Source organism: Callospermophilus lateralis, chromosome 14 (assembly GCF_048772815.1).
Source record: "Callospermophilus lateralis isolate mCalLat2 chromosome 14, mCalLat2.hap1, whole genome shotgun sequence".
In the NCBI taxonomy this organism is placed as follows: domain Eukaryota; kingdom Metazoa; phylum Chordata; class Mammalia; order Rodentia; family Sciuridae; genus Callospermophilus; species Callospermophilus lateralis.
This window is the reverse complement of record NC_135318.1, coordinates 1065279-1093139: the sequence shown is the minus strand read 5'-3', so window position 1 is coordinate 1093139 and position 27861 is coordinate 1065279. Positions and strand designations below refer to the sequence as shown.

Sequence of the window (27861 nt, the reverse complement as noted above, 5' to 3'; positions counted from 1 at the left end):
GGGGCACAGCACTTTACGCAGTGGACACTTAATAAATCCGAGGAAGAAGACAGAGAGGGAAAGCGCCTAGGGAGTGAAGAACTCCGCGGGAGCCGGGAACCATGAATCCAGGAGTAGGGAATCCGATGGGAATCAGGAAACTGATCAGAGCTGAGAGTCAGACAATCTGTAGGAATATTCAGGAGAAAATCACAGTACACCTCAAATTGTCTGTCTAATCTTCAATTAATTTTTAATTTAAGTGATATGAGACTCAGTGTTGCAAAATGGCTACGTGTCAGAAATGGGAAATTAGACTTTTCCACCTTGACTTTAGGAATAATGGGGTTGAATTTCTTTTTAATTAAATAAAATCAGGTTTGAGTTTATTTGGCACATTTATTTATTTATTTATGGTGGTACTGGGGGTTGAACCCAGGGGCACCCTGCCACCAAGCCATGCCTCAGCCCTAAAAGCCATGTAGAATCTGTTTTAATGTTATGACTGGACAGAAGAACAATGCATACAGTGTCAGTGGCTGTGTCTGGTATCACCCAGGACGGTCCTGCTTGCTGCCCTAGGACGGTCCTTCCTGGCACCTCCACCTACCCCTCACCAGCTGCAGCTGACGCCCCTGCCTGGTGCTCTCCAGGTGAGCAGGTGGTTTTGTACTAAACCCGATTCCCCTGGTCTTTGGAGAGGCCTCTTGGAAGTCACCAGATTCTCCTGTGTGGGGTGCAAACCTGAGGCCCATGTTCTTTCCCACCTCCTCCTGCGCTCACTCATGTGAAGATTTAAGCCCAAGTCGCAGCTTCAGCAGGGACAGGGGTGGCCCTGCTCCACAAGGCCCCTTCCCATGAGGCTAAGAACCTCCTTCAGTTCCTGCAGCCGCCCTGCTAAGGAGGAAGAGACGCAGAGTGTTTCCACAGTGGGCTTTGCCTGCCCTGCGGCGAGCGAGGCGTGGGGCTGAGCTGGTGAGGGACAGAGCACTCATCAGGGAGCAGCATGGAGCTGTGGGACAGGCACTGCCCATGGCTGGGGGAGCTGGGAGGCAGCGGCTGCCCTCCCGCTGGGGGCTCCCTGCTGCAAGGGGTGGGGGGCAGACCTGCTCTTGCTCACCCTTATGTCCCTGGGGCCTGGCGGCAAGTCTAGACCTCTACTCCTGCTCAGGGAATATTTGTGTATTAAATAAAAAAATGATGAGTGAGCAAGTGCAGCCAAAGAGAAGTCCAGAACCAAGCTTCTCGCAGAAGTTAGAGCCGAGCCGTTCCTAAGGAGCTGGAGGATGCTTTGCAGCTACCAAATGGGGAGAGGAGAATGTTCAGAGGGAGCCGCGGGACCAACACCAGACGTGAGGTGGACGAGGTCCATGTTGGATCTGTGGGTGAAGTGGGCTCGCCTTCCTAAGCCTTTACCAACAAGTGCCACCGTGGAAAGGCAGGTGCGTGCGTGTCTGTGTGCTTGTGCACGTGTGCGTGTGTGTGCGTGTGTACAGGGAAGGAGAGGAAAGAGCAGACGTCTTGCTCCCAAGGTGCTGGACACCTTTGCAATACTGTCCTCCTGTGAGGCGCTAGGGGACACGCGCCTCACTCTGTCACCTTACTCTGCCCCCTGCCCTGAGCCCTTCAGTGAGAAGGCAGGGGACGTGGTGCCTCACTCTCTGTCCTAGAAACTGTACATGTACATGCTTGCCCAGACCGTGTCACCCGACCTCTGATCTAGTGCACCGCCTGTCCACAGGGCTCACTGCTGCCTGTGAGTCCATGGGCGTCCTCCTCGGGCCAGTTCTCCTTCCTGACAAAGCACTTGCCTGTTGAATCAGGGCCCTGGGCCTGGGGCAGTGTCTTCCTCCCCGAGCCCATTCAGCGAGCCCCACAAGGCCAACGTGGACACAGGAGCTCCCTGTGCAGGTCAGGAAGCATCCCGCCTCCCCTGCCATCCTGGACAACCTGTCCTGGGGCCTGGCACACCCAAAAGTTGAGGACATCCCGAGTGGCACCTCTTCTAGTACGCTCGATCTGCTGAGCGTCAGGCGTGGCAGCCCCCTGAAGTGCCAGCCGTGCAGCCTGGTGGCCCCAGCGCTGGCTGGGAGCAGTGGCCCGTGGCCACTGTTAGCAGCAGCAGTAGCAGTACGAGATGAAGGATGGGTGCCCGGAAGGTGTGTGGCTGTCACAGCATCTTAAACCCCAGATGGTAAGTTAGAGCATGGAGTTAGGAGGAGATGGACCTGCAAACTTCTGACAGCACTTTGAGTGTGAGGAGCTCTTGGAAGGAGAGGAGCCCTGAGCCACAGGTGCCTGCGAGGAACGTGCGTCACTCCCGGCGAGGTCACACGCTTGGCCTGGCTGAGGGTGCTTTGTTTGAGCCCACGGGGGCTGGAAGAAACCCTGGCACAGGAGCTGGGGCCACAGCCAGGTTCTCGAGCACACGGAGCTGGTGACGGAGGGAGGGAGGAGGGTCAGATCAGGCAGGAGCCTGTGTCACCCTCCCTGCAAAAGGGACAGCGAGGAAGGAGAATAAGAACAGTGCCAGTAGCCAGGGCTCACCTGGGTCCTCGCCCCAGGAGGGAGGAGAGATGAGGGTCAGTTCCCATGGCAGTGGGGTTCGGGTTGCAGTTGGCCTTTGGGGCAGAAGGGAGCTCGCGTGCAGGAAGGGCATGGAGCGCCATGTGGTGGGACTCGAACTCAGCTGGTGACGGGCGTAAGGGGCAGTGGGAGAGGGCAGGGCAGGTGTCCAGGGGAGTCCTCCCAAAGGCTCCTTCCCTTTTCTGTGGAGAGGGGCGGTGCGGGGCCAACCCACATGCCCCGCTGGGCTCAGCCGCTGAGACTTCTTTCCAGGTGGAGGAAGGGACCCCTCGAGGCCCAGCCCTGCAGGCTGTGAAGGACAGCGGGTTTCACCTGAAGCTGCAGCTTGTTGGCTTCCCACAGCCTTAGAGGCAGAAAGGGCCATGTGCACAGAGTGCGAAGCATGCCAGAAGTCAGCCAGGGGAAGCCGCGCCAGCGGACAGCAACGTCCTTGGACTGACCTGTGAGCCCAGCGTCGACCAGGCTGGGTCCTCTGTGGATCCTGAGCCAGGCTATCAAAGCGCTGAAAAGTGGTGGTACTTTGAAGAGCTGGCTCTGATGTCAACATTCTGATGTTTAACATAAATTCATAGGGCTTTTGGCCTCACAGTTGTACTGCTTAGTTTTAGACAATAAGCTTGATTTTTTAGGTTTAAAGAAAAGTTTTAGGTTTAAAGAAAAGTCAAGTGGACAACGTGGCTGCTGGGTATCCCCACCCATGCCACGGTTTCTACCCGCTGAACGTGCTGAATTGGGTGGGACAGTGTTCTACTGAATTGGGTGGGACAGTGTTCTACTGGAGTAGCTCACTGGAGGGCTCTGTGCGTGGGGAGCCCTGTAGGTTGGCAAATGCTGTGCGTCCGCCATTGGGACGCGAAACACAGTGACTCCCTGGCAGCAGACCTCCAGTCACGGATGGAGCTCTGAACGCATTCACGTGCGAGTTTCCGTGCAGATGTGCTTTTCACTAGGCAAATACCAGGGACAGGAGTTCTGAACCACACGTAAGTGTGACTGATGTCAACACGATGCCAGGCTTCTCCGAAGTGGCTGCCCCTTCTGCATCCCCTCAGCATGAGTGACGGTGCTGTTGGTCAGATGCTGCTTCCAGCCTCCCACTGTGAGAGTCCTCAGCCTCCACCATTCCGGAGGCTGCAGCAGTTGCTCATTGCTCTTCTGATTTGCATTCTCTGTTGGAATACGCTGATTAGCATCTATTTTTATGCTCATTTGCCATTTGTTCAAGTGAGGTGTCTGTTCAGTCTTTTTGGCCACTTTTTAACTAGTTGTTATGTTTCTTATTGCTAACTTTTAAATATTCTTTGTATATTTTGGATACTGATAGTATAAGGTAAGTGCCTTGCAAAGATTTTCCCCTAGTGTCAGCTTGCCTTTTCCTGTTCTTAAGAGTACTTTACAGAACAGTCCTAACCCTGGTGAATGGCACCTTCTTCTTCTTTTTCTTTCATGGACCATGTGGTTGGTGTCATAATTGCATTTTTAAATATCTCTCAAGTAATTTGGCTTAAAAAGAGTTATTATCTTAATTTTTGTTTATTTTGACAAGATTAGAAATAGATGAATGTGTACATAACTTTTAAAAATGGCAAAGTCAATTCTAGTTATGTGTATATCTTTTTGTTGTTTTGGTGGATTCACACTATTTCTTTTCCTTCTGATGCTGCTGATGTTGGCGACAGTGATGATGATGGTGAGGATGATGGTGGTGTTGATGGTGACGATGGTGGTGATGGGGGTGTTAATGATGGTGGTGATAATGGTTATGGTGACCATGGTGATGATGGTGGTAGGTAATGTCATTGATGACGCTTTGATGTTGATGATGATGTTGATGGTTTTGATGATGGTGATGATGGTGGTAGTGTTGATGATGGTGATGATGGTGGTGGTGGTATTGATGGTGATGATAATGGTGATGGTGGTGTTGATGATGGTGACATTGATGGTGATGGTGGCAATGGGTGATGTTAAGGATGAGGATGATGTTTTGATGTTGATGGTGGTGTTGATGATGACATTGTTGATAATGATGATAATGATATTTCTTGATGTGATGATGATGCTGTTCATGATGATGATGATGATATTGCTGCTGCTGGTGTTGGGCTGTGAGTACCAAGCATGTCTTTTGGCAGAAATACATCACACTCTTCTTGCTTTTGCCAATCAATGCTTCAAGTCCTTCAAGATGGAAATGATTTGAATACAAAATCATTGATTTGCATCAGTCTCTGCATTAGCTCAGTCAATTGGTTGGAGACCTGGCATTCTACCACTAAAGCCAACAGGAGAAGTCATGTCCTGTGTTTTCATTTTAAATCTGGTTTCTATTGTTTTGCTGTGTCGTGACCTAGAATCGCCTTACTGGGTATTACTTATTACTTATGTTTTTCTTGTTTACGATGCTGCCTGTTTCCAGGCCGTGACGTTCCCCAGCCTCTGCAAGGCTGAGCTGCTTCTCACACAGAGAGCTTGGAGCTCAGCCCTGCATCCTGAGATTTGCTGAGGTTCTGCTTGGTACTGTCTCCTCAAAGACTGATTCCCGAGCCACCCTGTGAGTGGCCTTCCACCTGGGACCCGTTTCTCTGAGGGTTTCCTTCAGGCCGCTCTTCCTATTCAGAATCGCGCTGCCTTTCTGTCTACTTGCTTGGGGTCTGCCCCCCACTGTGTCACTCCCTGGAGGGCAGGGGTTGCCCAGCCTGGCACAGCTGCCCTGCTTGGGCTGCTAAGGACTTGTTGGAGAACCAGGGCACCTGTGAGCAAATGCTTTGACAGGTTCCTTCGTGGTACAAACATGCTGCTGGCAAAGGTCGCCTCTGGATTTTGTTTGGGGAAGATCGTAATACTAAGTTTCCTCTTGGCATTGTCCTGGGTGTAGGTGGAGCACATGCTTCTGTATGCTGTACAGGAAGAGAGGGCATAGCTCAGAAGGTCTTCTTTGGGGTTTGAAGTAATTTCTTAACACCACGCTGCGCTGCTTCTTCTTAGTTAATATGAAATTCAAAAGGAGAGGAAAAGACGTAGACCATGAAAAGTCTTCACGACTGTCGTTCAACACACGTGATGTGCCGAGGGCAGAGACCAAGACAGCTTGAAAACCACTGATGGGGACTAGCTGGGCGGCAACTGTGAACGGGGGGCCTGCTAGAGGGTGCCTGTCACTGGGGTGTGCTTTGGGGTTTAAATTCGATCTCCCTGCTTCCTGGTCGCCACGCCTTTCTGCCGCAATGTTTTGCCTCTCCTTGGGCCCAGAGCTGTGGAGCGGCCATCTGTGAACTGAACCTCTGAAACCGAGAGCCAACGTCGCGTTCTTCTCTGCATTGTTCTTGAAAGGCTTTTGGTGACAAGGAGACAACAGCAAGAGCTGACTGAAGCACAGGTGGTGGTGCCTAATCAGGATCAAGCAGCAGAGGAAAGACTTGGAAAGCCTGCCATTTAGCCAGAAAGTGCTTGTCAAATGGGGACCAAGGGGGTGTGGTCGTCAAGAGACTGCAGCCACTGAAGAGACGTCTCGCACTTTGGCCAGAAGCAAGAGGAGAGGGGTGGAGGGCATTTCAGGAATTGGCAAGACCAGACTCACCACAGGTTCTAGGGAGTGAGAGTAAAAATGTCTCTGAGAAGAGTCCACTGGGCCACCCTCTTACACGGGGGTGTCCTAGGAAGTGGCTTCGCCCTGCTCAGCCACCCAGACACTCAGAGGCTGCTACAGCCATGGCCCCTGGGAGGCTCGGGCACTGCTTGAGACGGCAGCAGACTGTGGTGCCAACCCCGTGGTGGGTGCTGTTTCTGTAGGATGGCAGGTGCTGAAGGTAGGGGTCGTGGAGGCTGCACTGGGATTCCAGAGGAAGGTCTGGGGGCAGGAGGGGAAGGCAGCCCCCGGCAGGGCACCGTGCGTAGGTGTGGGGAAGTCAAACTGAGGTTAAGAGATGCCAACTCATAGGAAGTCTGCCCAGGAAAGCTGCGGGAGCAAGCCGACAGAGAGGCCTGTGGGCTGCGCCAGCCAAGCCACAGAGGCAGAGGGGCAGAGGGAGCCTCATGTCGCCGTGCGCCCCAGATGCCGGACGCAGAGCTGCAGGACTGTTTGTCCAGCCGCGTTCTGGTCTTGATTTAGTTTGACTCCTTTCTATGCCCCGTTTCTCCCTTTTGGAAAGGAAATCTTTGCTCTGTTCTATTATACATCGGGTACTTGGCACTTGCTTTTGATCTTTACAGGAGAAAAGAGCTAAGAATTTACTCAGTCTCAGAAGTGATCTTGAACTGAGAATTTGTGCAGTGCTGGGATTGCTAAGGCCATGAGGATGCTTGGCAAAAAAGTGAGGTGAGCTTTGGGAGCCAGGGACAGAATGTTGTGGTTTAGACATGAGGTGTCCCCCAAAGCTCCTGTAGGAGACAAGGCAAGAAGGCTTAGAGGTGACCTGAGTGTGTTATGAGAGCCTCTAGCCATCAGCACGGATCCGCTGATGGGGACTGACCAGATGGTCCTGGAGGCAGGTAGGCTGTAGACAGAGGAAGCGGCCTTGGGGGTTTGTATTTGTCCTTGGTGAGCAGAGCTCTCTCTGGCTCCTGGTTGCCGTGGCTGAGCTCTTTCTCCTCCACACCCTCCACCGTTGTGTTCTGCTCACCATGGGCCTAGAGCTATGAAGGAACCTCTGAAACTGTGAATCAAAATGAGCTTTTGCTCCTCGACATTGTGCTTCTCAGGTGTTTTGGTCACAGTGACCAAGGGCAGATGACAACAGTACTGTGTCTCTCCCAGGCTGATCCCAAAGCAATAGGAAGAGTCATGGTTACTGAAAGGACCAGTGGAGGGAAACAGAACAACACAATAAAACAAAGAAAATAGCTCCCTTTGTTTAAGCAAGTCTGTCGCAAATTCGGGGGGTCTGTTTTACTTAAAAGCACATTAGCGTTCCTTGGATTCCGTGTTCCAAAGACCACCTTTGGAAAGTGTTGCTCTTGCCCTTGTTGATGATTTTACAGGAAACAGAAGCCAGTGTTAGTTCACACAGTCGTCAGGCTGATTGTAATCATGTCGTGAGCAACACTTGACCATTATCTGATAGGTTGTAGCTCATGATAAAGAAATCTTCTTGTTTGTACATTAAATAAAGGCAAAAATACATACAGGATATAGTGTAAATCCCTGATTTCTGTTCTAATTCCCTAGTTCCAAGCGTGAATTGGAGTCAATCTGAAATCAGGTGCAGCTTTAACTGGGAGTCTGTAATGTAAACACGGAGGACGGCTGGACGGAAACTCTTTCCTCCCAGTGCCATATAGGAGGTCACATTGGGCCCTGTGAGGATTTGTCCTTGGGGGCGGCCACCTCTGACCTCTCAGTCTTCACTTACTGTGCCCCAGGCACTCCGAACGCCACCCTCTCCAGCTCAGAGCTGTTGTGTGCATTCTGCACTCCCCTGACCTGCCCCGAGCCTGTCTTCCCCAGGAACACTTTGCGAGAGCAGACGGAGCCTCATGGTCCTCAGCATCGGCAGAAGGGCCAGGAGCGTGGGAGCGGCTCAGTGGATGCTCACAGCAGTGCCCAGACGGGAGCAGCTGGGCATGGACTCAGGATGCAGTGACGTCAAGACTCCCACAGGGAACGGAACGGTCTGAGATGAGCGGCCTGGCAAAGCGTCGAGCCGGTGTTGTGTGGGGACTGTCTGAGTGGCTCACAGACTCAGTCCTGCGTCACTGTGTCCGCCCACTGGAAACGGTCCTCCTGGTGCCATGAGAGGCTCACGGTCATCAGCAACCTGCAGCAGTCTAGGTTCCGACCCTGGGTTAAGGAGGTTAGGCCTTCAAACTTATTTCCCATCACCCTAACGGCCACCACTTGCTTAGCCTTGTGCTGAGGTGGTCAGCTCTGAATAGGTTCATTCGGGGGAATTTAAATCTGTGTAATGAACTCTACAGATGGTTGCTTTGAGTAGACTCAGTTAAATGGCATTTTAAAAATCAAATGAATGGCCCCTAATCATGGCTATCTTTTAAATGAAAGGATATAAAACAACAAACTTGCCAAAAATTGCTTTGATTCAGTTGCTTCAGAACACATTTATCAGACTATTCAAGTTGTGTCTATTTTTAATCAGGGATATCAATAATCAAGAGGAAAATTCTCTCTTTATTCCAAATGGGAAAAACCTGACAAGCTGGGGCGGGCGGGGGGAGGGGGCTGAAACCCGCGTGAGCCTTGAGATAGGAACTCTGGTGTGTGGGGCTATGGGCAAGTGGGGTTTTGCAAAAGCAGCGTAGTCGAGATTCAAGTCCCAAACAACACGTCGTTCACCCATTTCGAGTGCAGTTCAGTGGGCTTTGGCATTCCATGGCCATGCACAACCCACAGCACTGCCAGTTTTAGAATCTAATTTCCTCAGGAAGAAATCCCATCCATTTTGTCATCACTTCCTGAGGGGCAGAGTGCCCGCACCCAGCTCCGGCGGGCACCACAGTGCTTCATGTTTCTACAAGGCCTGCTCCAGGGGTTTCTCTGAACCACAGCGTACTGTGATATGGGCTCTTATAACCGGCTTCTCCTGCTTAACGTGTTCTCAGAGCTCGTCCACGTCGAGGCAGATGTCAGTTCTTCATTTCATTTTGTGGCCAAATGATATCCCACTGCCTGGTCTGACACATTCTTTATTCACTTGTCAAATAACAAACTTTTGGTCGTTTCCACCTTTTGGAATAATGGTGCTATAAACATTTATATGGCAGTGTGTGTGCATGTGTTTTCATTCCTCATAGAACGTGTCTGGGAGAACTGCTGGGTCACACAGTAGCTAACTCCGTGTTCATCAGGTGAGGAAATGCATAGGTGTTTTCCAAAGCCACTGTACCCTGTGCACTCCCTCCGGCACATGACGGTCCTGAGCTTCCAGGAACCGACAGTTCATCCAGCCCTTCAGGTCTAGCCATCCTACTGGGTGGAAGTGCGGTCACCGTGCTGTGCTTGGGCCTGACTTGTGAGGAGCAATGTCCAGAGTCCTTATCTATATGCATTGCCCATTAGTATATCTAACACCTGCATCCTTACAAGAAAGACAGGGAATATGGAGAACCACAAGACAGGAGGAGACAGAGAATCCTAGGCAGCCCCTGTCTGTGAGTCTCCACGTCCTCCTGTCTTAGGATACCCTGTGTCCACCTGTCAGTGAGTCTCCACGTCCTCCTGTCTTAGGATTCTCCATATCCACCTGTCTGTGAGTCTCCACATCCTCCTGTCTTAGGATTCTCTGTACCCACCTGTCTGTGAGTCTCCACGTCCTCCTGTCTTAGGATTCTCTGTCTCCACCTGTCTGTGAGTCTCCACGTCCTCCTGTCTTAGGATTCTCTGTCTCCACCTGTCTGTGAGTCTCCACGTCCTCCTGTCTTAGGATTCTGTCTCCACCTGTCTGTGAGTCTCCACGTCCTCCTGTCTTAGGATACCCTGTGTCCAACTGTCTGTGAGTCTCCACGTCCTCCTGTCTTAGGATTCTCCATATCCACCTGTCTGTGAGTCTCCACGTTCTCCTGTCTTAGGATACCCTGTGTCCAACTGTCTGTGAGTCTCCATGTCCTCCTGTCTTAGGATACCCTGTGTCCACCTGTCAGTGAGTTTCCATGTCCTCCTGTCTTAGGATTCTCTGTCTCCACCTGTCTGTGAGTCTCCACGTCCTCCTGTCTTAGGATTCTCTGTACCCACCTGTCTGTGAGTCTCCACATCCTCCTGTCTTAGGATTCTCTGTCTCCACCTGTCTGTGAGTCTCCACGTCCTCCTGTCTTAGGATTCTGTCTCCACCTGTCTGTGAGTCTCCACGTCCTCCTGTCTTAGGATACCCTGTGTCCAACTGTCTGTGAGTCTCCACGTCCTCCTGTCTTAGGATTCTCCATATCCACCTGTCTGTGAGTCTCCACGTTCTCCTGTCTTAGGATACCCTGTGTCCAACTGTCTGTGAGTCTCCACGTCCTCCTGTCTTAGGATACCCTGTGTCCAACTGTCTGTGAGTCTCCACGTCCTCCTGTCTTAGGATTCTGTATCCACCTGTCTGTGAGTCTCCACGTCCTCCTGTCTTAGGGTACTCTGTACCCACCTGTCTGTGAGTCTCCACGTCCTCCTGTCTTAGGATTCTCTGTCTCCACCTGTCTGTGAGTCTCCACGTCCTCCTGTCTTAGGATTCTCCATATCCACCTGTCTGTGAGTGTCCACTTCCTCCTGTCTTAGGATTCTGTCTCCACCTGTCTGTGAGTCTCTACCTCCCCCTGTGTGTTAGCATTCTCCGTTTCCACCTGTCCAGCTCTCCAGTTTGGAGCAATACTGTCCCTCTGATATCAGCATTTTGGACCTGCCACTGTGTCTAGGAACAATCAGGTCCTCCTCAGGCCTTAGTGTCCACGCATGAGGAAAGGAAGCACTCACCACTCTCACCCTTGGAGCCCAAGAGACAGTTTCCTGTTCTTGATAAGTGAATTGATGGGGTCAGAGACAAAGTGATAAGTGCAGAAGGCACGCGTTAAGCATCTATGCCAAGACTGTTGTAGCCATGGAGCTGGACGTTGACCTGCGTTGTCTTTTGTCATCTGCCCAACTTCCTCTAAATCAGAAAAGTCCTTGTTACCGTGGTGCTTCCAGAACCCAGGGAAAGCGCGACCTGGTGGGCTTCCTCCCCTGTACCTTCTCATTCATGCACTCATGTATGGAGAAGGTTAATTATTCCATCAAATTGACTGACCTCAGAAGCACAGGTCCAAGAGCGGGAGGGTGACCAGTGTCCCGCTGAGGCTGCACCAGAGGCTGGTCTGCGTCTGAGTGGGCGTCTCTCTGCCGCCCCTCTGGAACCGTTTTCCAGTGGTCTTAGGAAGGAATGGGAACAGATTAAAGTTGAGGAAATCTAGGAATAAAGAAAGGTCAAGTGGTATTTTAGTAAGAAACCGTGGATGGTCTCAGGAAATTCAAATCTAGAACTTTCCATGGTCTGTGCCAAAACTCTTCACCGATGAAAGGCTTAAGTTAGGACGTGAAAGACGAAAGCCTAGATTGTGTGCACAGCATCTGCTGACCCCAGCTTGGAAGGCCAGCGCTGGAAGCCTCTTCCCTGGAGGTAGTGAGCCTGCTTCACCAATAGGCCTTCAAACCTCAGGACGGAGCCCTGTGGGAGCTCAGAGAGCAGGATCCCACAGGGGTCAGGAGGAGAGCTGCCAGCACCCCTGGGGGCGAAGACCCTGCTGAGTTCGTTTCCCCCGTTGCTGCTTAAGTTAGAATCGCCAGGCCCTTTTGTTTCAGCTATCCTAATCACTTCATAGATCACAAAACACTGCAGGTTAAGAAATAAGACTTTTTAGACATCACACTGATTTGGGGAAACATTTGGAACAACCAAAATACTAATACAGCTCTGGTGGGCGTCCATGAGGTTCTTTTTTTTTTTTTTTTTTGCAGGTTTTATAGGTTTATTTTCCCAAAACCACAAGAGCAGTGATGAGGTTTTAAAAACAGTCCAGGATCAGGCACTTGTGTTGCTCACCTGCTCCCATGACATCCCGCCATTTTAATTCCAAGTGTGTGTCCAACAGAAACGCTCCTGAAGGTACACAGGGGCGGCCACGGCTCGTGTGTTGGTTGGTGCTCACACTTGTGATGGGCTGTGAGATGGCAAGACGTGACAGGACGTGATGGTGACGGCGGGCAGCGAGGGTGGTGGACTTTTGCTCTACCTCACATGAAAGACTGAACCGCGATGTTGTGTCACAGAAGGAGTGCAGGAGAGTGGCCCAGGTCCCTTTCCTGTAGAGTCGAAAGACAGGCCACATGAAGCTGTGGCATTGCAGGTCAGGGCCGAGGCCTCCTCTGGACTGGTCAGCTGGCTTGGTGTCTAAGGAAAGCAGACTGTGAGGGGAAAATTTCTCCCCAGAACACGGCAGATCTCCCCTGAAGTTAAGATGGCCTTGTCGGAAGCCCAAGAGTCATGCTAGGTTGACCAAGGTGTTGGCCGTGAACCCCACGTGAGCTCTGCACCAACAGCTGCCCTCCTGAGCACCAAGTGCGCAGCAGGACATGGGGCCTGTCACACTGCCCTGCAGCCTGCCCCTGCACCCCATCCAAGGCCTGAGCCCCCTCCAAGCCCTGTGCCCCCTCCAAGCCCTGCGCTCCCTCCAAGGCCTGAACCCCCTCTAAGCCCTGTGCCCTCTCTAAGCCCTGTGCCCCCTCCAAGGCCTAAACCCTCTCTAAGCCCTGTGCCCCCTCCAAGGCCTGAGCCTCCTCCAAGCCCTGTGCTCCCTCCAAGCCCTGTGCCCCCTCCAAGCCCTGTGCTCCCTCTAAGCCCTGAGCCCCCTCCAAGGCCTAAGCCCCCTCTAAACCCTGTGCCCTCTCGAAGTCCTGTGCCCTCCAAGGCCTGAGCCCCCTCTAAGCCCTGAGCCCCCTCTAAGCCCTGAGCCCACTCTAAGCCCTGAGCCCTCCAAGCCCTGTGCCCCCTCCAGCCCTGTACCCCCTCCAAGGCCAGAGCCCCCTCTAAGCCCTGTGCCCCCTCCAAGCCCTGTACCCCCTCTAAGCCCTGTGCCCCCTCCAAGCCCTGTGCCCCCTCCAAGCCCTGTGCCCCCTCCAAGCCCTGTGCCCCCTCTAAGCCCTGTGCCCTTCTACGCCCTGTGCCCCCTCCAAGCCCTGTGCCCCCTCTAAGCCCTGTGCCCCCTCCAAGGCCTAAGCCCCCTCTAAGCCCTGTACCCCCTCTAAGCCCTGTGCCCCCTCTAAGCCCTGTACCCCCTCCAAGCCCTGTGTCCCCTCTAAGCCCTGCGCCCCCTCCAAGCCCTGTGCCCCCTCTAAGCCCTGTGCCCCCTCTAAGCCCTGTGCCCCCTCCAAGCCCTGCGCCCCCTCTAAGCCCTGTACCCCCTCTAAGCCCTGTGCCCCCTCTAAGCCCTGTACCCCCTCTAAGCCCTGTGCCCCCTCCAAGCCCTGTACCCCCTCCAAGCCCTGTGCCCCCTCCAAGCCCTGTGCCCCCTCCAAGCCCTGTACCCCCTCCAAGCCCTGTGCCCCCTCCAAGCCCTGCGCCCTCCAAGCCCTGTACCCCCTCTAAGCCCTGTACCCCCTCTAAGCCCTGTGCCCCCTCTAAGCCCTGTGCCCCCTCCAAGCCCTTTACCCCTTCTAAGCCCTGCGCCCCTCCAAGTCCTGCTCCCCCTCCAAGCCCTTTACCCCTTCTAAGCCCTGCACCCCTCCAAGCCCTGCGCCCCTTCCATGCCTCATACAAAGCCAGATGCCGTGGACATCCCCGAAGCTTTGGTGGACCAAGTGGTCTGAAGGGACGCTGGTCAGGGCTCTGGCCACGAGGCCCTGAGGTCTCCATGGCTCATAGGGGCTGCCTGCAGCCAGCAGGGACTGGGCGCCAGTTGGGGTCTGGGTCTTCTGTGAGCCTGATAAAGGTCTGTAGGACGGACGTGTCCTGGCCAGTTTGGGTGACCCTCCCCAAACTCAGGCTCTGGATTAGAGGGGAGTTGAGCCTTCAGAGTGCACTTACTGTAGAACCCCCACCCCCAAGCCAGGGTGGGCGTGTGGGACCACCAACAGCCACCAGGACCCTCTGCCCCACATGCTGTTACCAACAGCAGCAGCATCCCAGGGAGGCTTAAGCTAGGTCCAAAGTCCTGGGAAAACCAGTCAGCACCCTTCAGGCTGCCCGCTTCCCTCTGTGTGATGGATCCTGTTCCTGAAGCAGGGGGCCCCCAAGGAGGGAGCAGATAACGGAGTCGTAAGAGCCCGGAAAACACCACAGCACTGAAGACTCGCGGCACGACCGCAGGCCACCGATTCCTTTGAGGACAGGAATGGAGACAAAGCCGAAGTCTCTGGGAACACCTGGCTGAGCAGGGCTGGCCTCGGCCGGACAACAAAACCAGCATCTGCTGAAGGGTGCTCAGGACCACCCTCAGATGCCGCTCCACGCTCCTGTGGAAGGGTGCTCCAGGACCACCCTCGGATGCCGCCCCGCGCTCCTGTGGAAGGGTGCTCAGGACCACCCTCGGATGCCGCTCCACGCTCCTGTGGAAGGGTGCTCCAGGACCACCCTCGGATGCCACCCCTGCGCTCCTTGGAAGGGTGCTCCAGGACCACCCTCGGATGCCACCCCTGCGCTCCTTGGAAGGGTGCTCCAGGACCACCCTCGGATGCCGCCCCTGCGCTCCTGTGGAAGGGTGCTCCAGGACCACCCTCGGATGCCGCCCCTGCGCTCCTGTGGAAGGGTGCTCCAGGACCACCCTCGGATGCCGCCCCGCGCTCCTGTGGAAGGGTGCTCCAGGACCACCCTCGGATGCCGCCCCACGCTCCTGTGGAAGGGTGCTCCAGGACCACCCTCGGATGCCGCCCCACGCTCCTGTGGAAGGGTGCTCAGGACCACCCTCGGATGCCGCCCCTGCGCTCCTGTGGAAGGGTGCTCCAGGTGGTCCCGCGCCTGTGGAAGGGTGCTCAGGACCAACCTCGGACGCTGCCCCACGCTCCTGTGGAAGGGTGCTCTGGATGGTCCTGCGCTCCTGTGGAAGGGTGCTCCAGGACCACCCTCGGATGCCGCCCCTGCGCTCCTGTGGAAGGGTGCTCCAGGTGGTCCCGCGCCTGTGGAAGGGTGCTCCAGGACCACCCTCGGATGCCGCCCCTGCGCTCCTGTGGAAGGGTGCTCCAGGTGGTCCCGCGCCTGTGGAAGGGTGCTCAGGACCAACCTCGGACGCTGCCCCACGCTCCTGTGGAAGGGTGCCCCGGGACCTCCCTCGGACGCTGCCCCACACGTGCCTCTTCCAGGAGGGCGAGGAGGAAGACTGGGAGTTGAGGACAGGGTCACCTGCTGTCACCAGCTGGACTGCTCTGGGGAGGGCGCGTGGCATCAGAGGCAGACGGGAACTCCTGGGTGTCGCTGGAGCACCCTTTCCTCACGGAGCACACTTTCTGATAATTATTTCCTTTGGACCCACCATGCAGTGATGCCCTGTGGTGAGCTGGGTCTGTCCACCGTGAAGTTCTGGGTTCTACTCTCCCGGGAGGAGCCGGCTCCACGCAGGAGTCTCCCCGTCTGATGGGCTTCCCCCTGGCCTACCTGGGTGGGGGCTGTGGTCTTCTTGGAGGGACTCGGGACTTGTATCTCTGAACCTTCAGCAGGTTTTTTTCTTTTCCCATCTCATCCTTCCTTAAGTCAGTGTTTCTCTGTTGGTTTGAACAATCGCAGCAGATGCTCACTGAACAGGGTTCTTGGTCAGGTTCCTCCTGAAGCCGTCCTCTTCTCGCCCCCTTGGGCCCATGTGCTAATCACTTTTCTGTCTCCTCTGTGCCTCTTCCAAGGTAGGTAGGTTGGGAGCGTGGGAATCCTGCTGCGCAGGACAGCCGCTGACCTCAGGCTTCTGTCCTGTTCTAAAGGGATGACAAGCTGCAGGCACCAGAGTATCTGAGGTATTTAATTCTGGCATGAAAACAGTTCATGGTAGAAAACTGACATTTCAGATCTGCAAGTGGCCTTGAGAGTCCTCTAAGACAGGTGAGTCCTTTTTAAAGGGAAAGCATGACTTGGGACAGTTAGGGACAGGATGTGGCCCAGTTCCTGCTCTTGGAATAAAGGCCAGGAGTGGGCGGGGCTTGAGGGCCCCTCCCACCCAGCCCCTCCTCCTCAGGATGTGACCCTGCTGGGAAAAGCGCAGTGCAGCTGGAGTCCTTTTGAACCCAGGCCACCCTGGAAGGGGCTCTGGTGCACACTCCGTGGCCCACTCTCTAAGCCTGAGGGCCAGTCCTGGGGACAGTGAGGATCGTGCCCTCCCCCTGAGTACTGAGCCCTGTCTGTCCCCTCCTCCCGCCCTCCAGAGCTGCTAGGAAGCGCTTTCTCCCTTCCCTCCCTAGGACAAGACCTATGGCCTCTATTTTTCTGCAGAAGGACTTCTTTCTCTCTGCAGTCCTCCACACTGAATCTCCCCTCCCTCCCACCACGCTGCAGCTCACGGTGTCTGTCTGACCTCAGTCGCCCTCTTCCCATGTCTCCGCGGTGACAGTTGCTGCAGCCTTGACACGGGATAGGTTAAGATGACTCACCCAGTTTTTCATTTAACCAGAAAATATCGAGGAAATAAGTCACATGAAACAGGTGGGGAGTGGCTGTCCCAGGCTGCTCCACTCTGGACTGGCTGCGGCCACAGTGGGATGCCAGCGACTGTGAACCTTTTATGATTAACACTTAATATTTGTATTTTTCTTTCTATTTTACTTCCCTTTTTATTAGTGTCTCTATTTTCCAGCTGACTCAGTTATTAGTCTTAATTACTTAGCATATAGCATATTTTGGAATGATAAACATGAGTCCTTAAAGTTTGTTTTTGTTTTTATTTATTTATTCATTTTGTACAGAGGATTGAACCAGGGGTGCTTAACTACTGAGCCACATTCCCAACCATTTTTACTTTTTGAGACAGGGTCTCACTGTGTTTCTTAAGGTCTTTCTGGCCTCAAAGTAGCAATCCTCCTGCCTCAGGATTATAGCATGTGCCAATGCATCTGGCTTGTTTTTGTTTTTCTTTAAAGGCTGCTTTAAATATTTTGTATTCCTTGAATTTTCATGCAAATTTTAGAATCATTTTGGCAATTTCTGCAAAAAATGGGATCTGGGATCTTAATAGGTATTGTGTTGAATATGCGGGTCAATTTTGGACATCTTAACAATGCTGAGTCTTCTGATCTATGATCAAATGACATTTTCATTCATAAAGGCTTTCTCAAATTAATTCAACAGTTATAATCTTCAGAGTATAAGTTTCATACTTATTTTGTTAAGTTTATTTTTAATGATTTTATTCTTTTCAATAGTATTGTGAATGGAATTGTTTTCTTAATTTCTTGATTTTTGTTGATGTGTGTAGAAATATAATTGATTTTGTATGTTGATTTCATCAAACATCTTTATTCTGATGAATTTTTAGCTGTTTTCTTGGGATTACATACATATAATTAAGCAAAGTAAAAATAGATATAGTGCTACTATACCCCCTTCTTGTCGGGATTTTTCTGTACTGTCAGGTGACCTTGGCCAGACCTCCAGTGCAAGGTGATAGGAGCTGGGAAGCCCAGTTACACTGAAGTCGTTCCTGATGTAGGTAGAAAGCACACACAATTTTATATTTAAGCATGATGCTAATTGTCTACCTTTACAGATGCCCATTACAAAGTTGACTTGCACATGAGGTACATAATGAAGTACAATGCTAGTTGTGAGCTCTTACCCAGGACAGTTAACAAATGGCTTGTTCCTGGCGTAGGTAGCGAGTACTCAGTATTTCATAATTACGAGTGATGCTAGTCGTGAACTGTTACAGATGCCCTTTACCCAGTTGAGTTGCTCCTGATTTCCGCGGAACATACTCAGCTTTTCATAATTAAGTATCATGTTAGTTGTGAGCTTTGACAGATGCCCTTTACCAAGTTGAGTGATTCCTGATGTTAGTAGGAAGCACTCGATCCTTCATGCTTCAGGAAGGTGCTGGTGATAAGCGGCACAGATGTTCTTCACCAAGTCAGCTGCTCCTGAGGTTACAAGAAAATACTCAGTCTCACGATCACGCCAGGCTCCTGAGAACCTTTACAGATGCCCTTTACCACCATGAGTCGTATCTGATGTTAGCAGAAGGTACTGTTTCATAATTAGCTACGATGGGTGTTGCCACCTTTTAGAGATGTCCGTGACCAGGCTGAGCTGTTCCTGAAGTTACCAGACAGTGCTGTCTCTCTGACCCTTGTACAGTGCTAGTCTGAGATATCACAGGGTTGCTTCTCCAAGGTGCGTTGCTGCTGGTGTGAGAAGGAGCACTCGGTCCTGCATGATTAGGAGTGAGGCTGCCAGGGGGCTCTTTGTATTCGCTTTCCCTGTTCCACTGGCTCCTGGCATCCGTGGAAGGAACTCAGGCTTCCATAATTACGTGCGACGCTGGTCATGGGACAGTGGAGGGTTAGTCTTCATAACTAAGGATCTGGCCCTTGGCGCCCTCAGAAACCCTTTCCCTTTGCCCCCTTGAGACCCTCCTGATGTTGGGAGAAAGCAGTCCGCCTTACCATCACGCCCTCCCTGTGACCTTGACAGCTGCCATGTACCAACTCGAGTGACTCCTGATTTACTAAAAAGCGGTTGTTTGTAACCACGCATGACCAGCTAGTTGAGCGCTTTCACACACGCCTTCACCAAGTTGGAGCAAGTCCCTGCCAAGCCCCTGGGGTCAGTCTTCTGTCACGGAGCGGGTGCATTTTGTCATACTTCCCATCTGTTTTGTAAGCACGTCTCACGTGACCTTTGCTCTATTGATAGGATGCGTTAAAGTGTTACATGTCCGCGTGTTGAGACCTCTTGTGTCCCAGGACCCCACCTGGTCACTGGGCACGAGCCTTTCGCGTGTTCTGCCTTGGTTGGCCGTGAAGGATTTTCACTCCGCAGTGCAGACAGTGTTTGTTTTCTCCTGACAAATGGCCCCGGCCTGTCACAGTGGGAACGGGGCCTGACTGGAGCCCGGGTTCCGCATGACCGCGCTCAGGAACACGCCGAGCTCAGGGGACACATGTGCTTGATGCCACTGCGGATTCTGAATCAGGATCAGCATGTTGGGTATCCCATGGTCTCACAAGGGATCCGTTTTCTCCTACGGCAGATCATTCTCTCAACCGATGTCAGTCGAGTGTCCGCCAGCTTGCCACAGGTGATCATCTCACATGGTACGCATGTGGGAAAATTCCACGTGAACATCCTAAATGTGTCTGATTTTTGCTTGTCCGTGACACCTCAGGCAAGTGGAGGACTGGCAATAATGCCGCAGAGCTACACAGGAAACCAGGTGCCCCTGCCCCGTGCGCCAGCCACGGTGCCTGTGGAGAGAGGCTGGAGGAGGCCCCGAGGCTGCCGCTGCTTGACTGAGTAAAACTTTTCAACAAAACTCGTGTTTGGCTTTATTTCAAATAGTCAAGCCAATTTCGTATTTTTCTTAAATTCCCTTAGCATCTGGCACAGTGCTGTGTATAAATTAATCTGATTAAAATTTTCAAATTGATATGAAATTAATTTATAATTTCTAAAACAGCGTACAAATGTGAGCCATCGGTGATGGAGATGCTATTAACACCCAGCACACGTGTGTCAAGTTTAAGGACTGACCCTTTGTTTTTCCAGCTCTTCCCATCTAAGGGTCACATTGATGGGGATGTTAGAACGCACGTTGGGTTGGGTGTGATCCTTGATGGAGGATTGTGATGAAGTGTGACAGGGACGACTGGTCGCTCATTGACCCAAAAGGCCAGGCTGCGGGTAAAGCTCCGTGCAGGAGGGGTACTGAATCCCAGCTCACCCAGCGTAAGCGTGTTCTCAGATGAGCTCCCCACACTAGGATGGGCTCGGCTTGGGCCCCAGTGCTTCCACTTCAAGGAGGACCTCCCCACTGCTGGGTGTCCACTCACTCGCCTGTCCTCATGGCTCATCTCAACAGTCACTCCAGACACTGCCTCTGGACAGGAAGGAGGGCCCAGTCATGCTGACCGCTAAGCCAGAAGGAGGCCAGAGCCTGTGCAGCCACATCCATCGGCCTCCTCTTGGATCTGCTTGCCCAGGACCGCCTCAGATGCCCAGCCTGGGCCCCTTCAGGAGAGGGGACTGAGAAGACCAGGGGTGGCTTAAATCAGGGTGGACAGACACAGCTAGCAAAACCAGGAAGACGAGGGCAGGACACTGGGTAGGTAGCCCAGAGTGACACCTCAGAAACAAGGAGGAGCCCAGCCTTGGGGCACAGCCTGTGAGTGGCATGGAGCTGGCCTTGATTGAGTCCTTATGTCCAGGGGCCAAGCCAGTTACCAGTGTGGCTGCCACCTAGACTCCTCCCTTCGCCTGTTCCCGCCCCGACCTTTCTGACTGCTGGAGTTGTTCAGAATACGCCTGCGTTCAACATGACAGTTCAGCTGCTGCAGTTGAGGCTGCCTTCTTCTGACAAGAGTGCTCAGCTGCAGCCATCAGGAACAGCATCCACACTGTCCTGGAACAGAAACATCTGGACCCTTGGGTGGGCACCGCTGTCCTGCCCTCTCTCCCTGGCTGCCCCACAGTGACACTCTCCTGGTGGGAAATGGAACCTGTGAGGCTGCCCAGCAGCAGGCTCTTCCTGAAAGCTGGCTGCCGCCACCGTCTCGCCCTCGCTGCACTCTCCAGCTGGGAGCTCTCTGCCTTGTGCTGCAAGCTTTGTCCCCGAATCCTCGGGCCTTTCTGTGTACCTGCTCTGCGGAGGTCCCTGATGGCCATGTGGCGCTCGATGCCTCTTCTGATGCACCCAGAAACCCCATGAGGTGGTGCCCCACCCCAGGTAGATGAGGAAACTAAGGCCATGAACCCCCTGCAGGAGGCGATGTGGGGGGAGGACTCGGTCCGTCTTCAGCCTCACCGGCCGTCTCCAGGGCCTTCCCCCAGGGCCTGTTTCTGCACTGCGCAAGCTCTGCTCTGGGTGCCTGGGAAGGTAGTGCTCCATCCGTCCTCAAGTTGCAGCTTAGCGTACATGTATAAACCCCAAGAGTCTTTGCACAAAGTTCAAGGAATAATGCCCGATTATTCCACCCACGAAGCCGGCAGCACCAGGGTCCAGAAAGAGAACCCAAGCAGCCCCCAGCCACCCGCTTGCCCTGCACGTTTCCTGTGGCTTCTCTTGCCTTGAAGGCAGCCGCCAGGCCCACTTCTGAAAGAACAGAGCCCTTAACACATGTCTGTGAACTGAAGTCCTGGGTCGGCGCCGGCTGCCCCTCTGCCCCTCTCACTGCTTCACTGTGAACATCTCGTTGTGACATTCCTCCTCGAACCTGTGCTTCCCCCCCCCGCGGCAGTCTGCTGTAGAGCGACCCCCAGCCAGGTCTACGTCTCCTACTGTGGAAGGATGTTGGTGGAATGCAGTTTTATTTTAATAAGTTCGGTTCTCTTATGAATACTCTCCTCCTTCCTGTGGGAGCCGTTGCCCGGTTCTGTGGAACTTGCCGAGTTCGTAGGTGCATAGTTCCCTGTGCATACTGCTGGCTTTCCAACGTGGGTTCTGGTTGTCCCCAGCAAGGTTGTGGCACTTACTCCATCTGCTGTGTAGTGTGGCATGTTATGAAGGCCCCTGCTTATCTGTCCACTGTGCTTTCTGAGTCTGGTGCCCCTGCGTGGCCACTTCTCGTGCACACATGAACGTAATTGGCAATGCCCGTGGTTTCCTGGAGCAGCCACACAACCATCGACACGTGAGAGCCTCCAGCTGACCCAGAGCCGTACCACCTGCTTTGAAGGAGATGTACGTCCAGTTTGTTGCACATGCTCACCAAGGACCCGGGAGGCAAGCTGCTGTGGGGGCACCAGCAGGGACACTGGCCCCGAGTGTGCAAGCTGTCACTTAGTTTTTAACACTTCTAAGAATCCTTCATAAGTTACTAAATCAGTGCATAATCAGCATGTCTCCATATAAATATGGTACGTACACTTTGTGGACGCTCAGTAAGTGCTCTTTAATATGATTAGACTGCTAATTCTTCGTTTATTAAATTTGATCATTGCAAATTTATGTTGTTCTTGATAAACAAGCAGAGGTTTTATATTGCTGTCCCGGGGTCTCCCTACCAACCCAGCTACAACAATGATTCTTTAAATTAGTAAATAGTGACTACATTGTGTGTTGGTGTCCCAGGGCTGCTGTAACAAAGTGCCGCAGACTACATGGCTTAAATCGAGAGGCATCTGTTAACTCAGTCTGCGTGCAGGAGGCCCAAAGTCAGGGTCCGCGGGGCCGTGCCCCCTCCAGGTGCACAGGATTTTAAGATCTTTGCCTCTCCCAAGGTTCTGGTGGTCTGCCGTTTCATGACACCGGTCCCTACGTGTGTCATTACAGGTTGTTTTCTTTCTGTGTCTTTGTTTTCTCTGATTTTGTAAAGACTCCACTCATACTGGATCAGGTTCACAGACACAATCTCATTTTAATATCTCCCTGTTTCCAAAGAAGGCCACATTCAGGGACACCTTCAGGGCATATACTAGAACATTTCTTTGGGAGGACACAGTTCAACTGGATGCATTATCATTTTGTAAATATTGTTCCTTAAATCTCAGTAGAAATTTATATAACTTCCTGTAGGGATCATTCTTAGTCTTTCTCCTCATGATCCATCAGTGAACTATCCTCATAGCCCTTTTCCCCCATATAGTCTGTTATAGTAAATGCTCAGTCACTCTACCTTCCCAACACTATCTCACTAGAGCCTGCTGTTCCATCCCAGTTTATACTCATTTTTTGTCTACACAAAAATTTGGTTTTAATAAATTTTCTGTTGGTGTTTTCTGAATTCTATACCTTACTTTTATTGATTTATTTGTACTTCTCATTGAAACATATTCTTTATTATCTTCCTATATAGAAGGCATGATGTCAAATTTTCTGAATCCTTGTATTTCAAAAAAATTTTTAAATTCTATTTCCATAGTTATTTGACAGCTTAGCTAGGTATAAAATTCTACATAGAAACATTTACAATCCTTCACAATTTGAGGGCAAGTATTTATTTCTATTATCTAACATAAAAATATCTTCCCTTAAAAGGCTTTCAAATGTTTTTCTTTTGTATAAAAATTGAACTTTTTCATCTGTCTCTTAGGAAGTCTTTAGTAAGTCCTTAGTAGACACAGATAGGGAATATATTTTTAATTTTAGTTTTCATCTTCCTAGTTTTAGTGGCATTTTACTGTCATATGAGTGGTCCCTGTGCAGAACATCCTGCTCTTATTTTATAGGTATGATGTGAGTTTTAGAATTATGATTTTCTTTTCCTTTTTTCAGTGTCTCCCTTTCCTCCGTACTCAATTCTCTTATTTGTCTCAATTACCTTTTTCCTTTCCAATGTTAAGTGACCCCTATTTATATGTGCGAACGATGTGGGAGCACACGAACTGGGAGCTCACAGTGTGTGGGTGAGCTGGGTAGACAGCTGGACGTTATTACAGATTGGTCAGGCGGAGCAGCCATTTCATCTCAGGACCTTGAATGCCCATGGGTGGAATTGGGATGAGGCAGTTCCACAGAGATTAACACTCCAGCTTCTGCTCAGTACAGGGATCCTAGGAACTGAATAGCTAATCGTCTTATGAGCTGTCTTAACATCATATTAAAAGACCACCTTGTTCTCGGCCTCTCATCTCACCTCCTTGTAATATCAGGACATAAACCCATGTCTGTGCTCTAGATTGCGGACAGGCCTCTGGGAATGTGATTATGGCAGTCATGTGCCTTCTCCACGAAGCAATGCACCTGTTTTTCTCGTTACCCAGCATTATTAGTGATTCCGATGATTTCTTCAAGCTTCACCGCAGCTGTCTGGCAGACTCTCCTCCACATCACCCTGTGCAGATATTCTCCTTATTTTGCCTTCTCTGTTAACGAATCGTGACTTCTTCATCCACAGGTCCCCATTTATCATTTGTTGTTATGGGTTTATAGACTTTTGAATCTCCCACTCTTATAGGAAGAATAACGTGCAAATGCACGTTATCAGTCCCCGGCGTCAACCAGAAGACAATCGCACTGTTATTCTGCTTCATTTTTCAGTGTGAAGTATGCTTCCTTTCTATTGGTTCACTGTGATCCTATGTGTTGAAGGGGTTCCTTGTTGCAGATTCACACATGCCCACAGCATAACTCAGCCCATTTTATTCCCCCTCACTTCCATTCCTTCCCCTCCTCCTGCTCTGCATTTGGCCTTTTTCACTTAACATAGAAAGTTCCATCTGTTTTCCTGCCTGTGACATACTTTGTTTTTCTTTAAGGCTGAATAAAACTCCATTGTGTATACAGACACCACAGTCTCTTTAGCTGTTTCTAGGTGCCAGGGCTGGTTTCCTACTGGGACCCTTGTGCACTGTGCTGCTATAGCAGGAGTGACATTCGTGGCTGCAGTTTGGCGACTTTGAGTCTCTCGGGGAAATCCCGAGGAATGGTAGAGCTGGGTCGTGTGGTGGCTGCATTCCTGAATCTGCGAGGAACCCCCACCGTCTTTTCCACTGTGCTCATAGAAATGACAGCCCCACCAATCGTGTATCAGTGTGACTTTCCCCCACATCCGCATCAGCAATTACTGTTATTTGTATTTTTGATGATTTCCATTCTCAATGCAGGGAGATGACATCGAAATGTAGTTTTGATTTGCATTTTTCTGACAACTAACGATGTTGGACATTTTAAAATTTATTGGTTGGCCATTTTTAATTCTCCTTTTCAGAAATGTCTGTTAGTTCGCTTGCTCACTTATTTTTTTTTTTTCTTTAGTGTTGTTTTGGAGTTCTTTATATATACTGGATGTTAATCCTCGGTTGGAAGAGAACTAGCAAAGCTTTCTTCCATTCTGATCTTAAATTTTTTATCTTTTGTATAAAAATTAAACTTTTTCATCTGTCTCTAAGGAAGTCTTTAGTAAGTCCTTAGAAGACACAGATGTACTTTTCTTGGCTGGGCTGAAGTTTTTAAATTTGATGTTATCTCTTTTATTAGTTCATAATAAATTAACCCCAACAATTTATTAATCCCGATAAATTATTAATTATTTCCTGAGTTCTAGGAGTGTTACCGAGGAGATCATTGCCTACCCCTACATGTTGGAGGGTCCACCTCTGGTTTCTTGCAAAGCTTCTGTTGTGATTCCGAGATCTTTGACCCTCTTGAGTTGACCTGTGTGGAGGCTGAGAGAGAGTGTTCTAGTTATTCTTCACATGCAGGAGGTCAGAGGCAGGAGAGACGGCGACTTCCAACCCTCGTGTCTGAAGGCTTGGGCTGCTCAGGTGGACCTCCTGGAGGATGCTCAGAGGGTCTGGAACTGTGGCAGCCTCTGGAACAGAGATGGACACTTAGGTGTGCAGCCTGTGAGTGGGGCCTGAAGCGCTGGGCAAACCTGAGAACCCAGGGAAGGGAGAGGGGATGGGGAGAAGACCCACCAGAGGAGGGTCTGGAAGGGAATGGAGGCAGCCAGGAAAGAGGGAGCCAGCAGAGGCAGCCCTGGGAGCAGGGGCAGCCCACCGGCCCCTCCCAGGACGTGAGGCCCGTGGCCTGGAGGGTGGCTCTGGAAGTGATGGCCGGGAGCCACGACTTGACATTACTTAAGGACGAGGTCGGCAAGCAGGATGGAGAGTTGGAAGGGGTCTGCGGTCCTGCTCTGGGCTCTGAAGAGGAGTGTGCATCCCAGCAGTGGAGCGCCATGAGGGCCCAGCAGCAGCCCCCAGCTCCCCGCCTTGCTCCTCTGGACAGACCCTGGAGAGATGCCCAGGAAGCCACAGGGGGCTGTCCCTGCTCTCTGAAGCTCCTTCCACACTCACACCCTTAGACTGTGGCCCTTCGCAGACCTCACCAAGGTGGACGAGTCAACTGTCACGTGAGAGGTTCTCCTGGTACAGATGCCCTCCAGAGGGTCAGCCTAGGCCGTGGTGCCTCAGCCTGCTGCAGGTGGCCCTGGTACAGGGACGTCTCTGCGCAGTCTTGGTCTGGAGGGGCTGTGGAAGACTCAGCGCACAGGGCCATGGGAGTGCAGCTGTTTCGCCACGGGGACAAGAGTCCGAGGAGCCGCTCTCTGACGTTCTTGATAAGCTCGAGGAGCACAGAGCACTCTCCTGGAAGGTCAGCCAGGGTGGTGTGGCTCGGAGGTGGTGGCGGCTGCCCTGTCACCCCCTGATGCCTGAATCCCACCACGGCCAGGGGGTGACGAGGTGGTGCTGCGCTCCCTGTTCTGCTGTTCCCCGTGCTGCTATCACTGCACTCAGTGCTGGGTCCCAACTCTGTCACTGCACTCAGTGCTGGCTCCCTCCACTGCCACTGTGCTCGGTGCTGGCTCCCTACTCTGTCACTGCACTCGGTGCTGCCTCCCTACTCTGTCACTGCACTCAGTGCTGGCTCTCTACGCTGCCACTGCGCTCGGTGCTGCCTCCCTATGCTGTCACTGCACTCAGTGCTGGGTCCCAACTCTGTCACTGTGCTCGGTGCTGGCTCCCTACACTGCCACTGCACTCGGTGCTGGGTCCCTACTCTGTCACTGCACTCAGTGCTGGCTCCCTACGCTGCCACTGTGCTCGGTGCTGGCTCTCTACGCTGCCACTGCGCTCGGTGCTGCCTCCCTATGCTGTCACTGCACTCAGTGCTGGCTCCCTACACTGCCACTGCACTCGGTGCTGGGTCCCTACTCTGTCACTGCACTCAGTGCTGGGTCCCAACTCTGTCACTGTGCTCGGTGCTGGCCCCCTACTCTGTCACAGCACTCAGTGCTGGCTCCCTACACTGCCACTGCACTCGGTGCTGGGTCCCTACTCTGTCACTGCACTCAGTGCTGGCTCCCTACTCTGTCACTGCACTCAGTGCTGGCTCCCTACACTGCCACTGCGCTCGGTGCTGGCTCCCTACTCTGTCACTGCACTCGGTGCTGGCTCCCTACTCTGTCACTGCGCTCAGTGCTGGCTCCCTACTCTGTCACTGCGCTCAGTGCTGGCTACCTACTCTGTCACTGCACTCAGTGCTGGCTCCCTACACTGCCACTGCGCTCGGTGCTGGCTCCCTACTCTGTCACTGCACTCGGTGCTGGCTCCCTACTCTGTCACTGCGCTCGGTGCTGGCTCCCTACTCTGTCACTGCGCTCGGTGCTGGCTCCCTACTCTGTCACTGCACTCGGTGCTGGCTCCCTACTCTGTCACTGCACTCGGTGCTGGCTCCCTACTCTGTCACTGCACTCGGTGCTGGCTCCCTACACTGCCACTGCGCTCGGTGCTGGCTCCCTACTCTGTCACTGCACTCGGTGCTGGCTCCCTACTCTGTCACTGCGCTCAGTGCTGGCTCCCTACTCTGTCACTGCGCTCAGTGCTGGCTCCCTACTCTGTCACTGCACTCAGTGCTGGGTCCCTACTCTGTCACTGCACTCGGTGCTGGCTCCCTACACTGCCACTGCGCTCGGTGCTGGCTCCCTACTCTGTCGCTGCACTCAGTGCTGGCTCCCTACGCTGCCACTGCGCTCGGTGCTGCCTCCCTATGCTGTCACTGCACTCAGTGCTGGCTCTGTGCACTGTCACTGTGCTCGGTGCTGGCTCTCTACTCTGTGGACCTGGAATGCAATGGTGTCACCCATGACAGAGTTGGGCTGACAGAGCCCTGAAGGGAGAGCCTGGGCCTCCTGAGCTGGGAGAGTGCAGCTGGACAAGGGACTAATGGGCACTGAACACACCCAGGCACCCTTTGTGCTACCTGGAGAGAGCCCAGCTGGCCTCACACACAAGTGGATGACCCTGTGCGAGAGGACAGCAGGGCAGG

The 27861-nt window shown here is 52.5% G+C and overlaps 1 long non-coding RNA gene across 6 annotated transcripts; it reads right to left on the bottom strand.

Annotated features, from left to right (window-relative positions):
- Positions 1 to 8592: 8592 nt before the first annotated feature.
- Positions 8593 to 16590, bottom strand: LOC143380376 (uncharacterized). Of its 6 annotated transcripts, none has more exons than XR_013088629.2 (5): positions 16519 to 16590; positions 13776 to 15925; positions 12072 to 12331; positions 11280 to 11400; positions 8593 to 11141 (listed from the first exon to the last, which is right to left on the bottom strand). It is a non-coding gene; the product is annotated as an uncharacterized LOC143380376 (long non-coding RNA). The 6 variants fall into 6 exon arrangements; XR_013088631.2 differs by having other exon boundaries at positions 13776 to 15920; positions 16519 to 16573; XR_013088632.2 differs by lacking the exon at positions 16519 to 16590 and having other exon boundaries at positions 13776 to 15480; positions 15615 to 16109.
- Positions 16591 to 27861: the final 11271 nt, after the last annotated feature.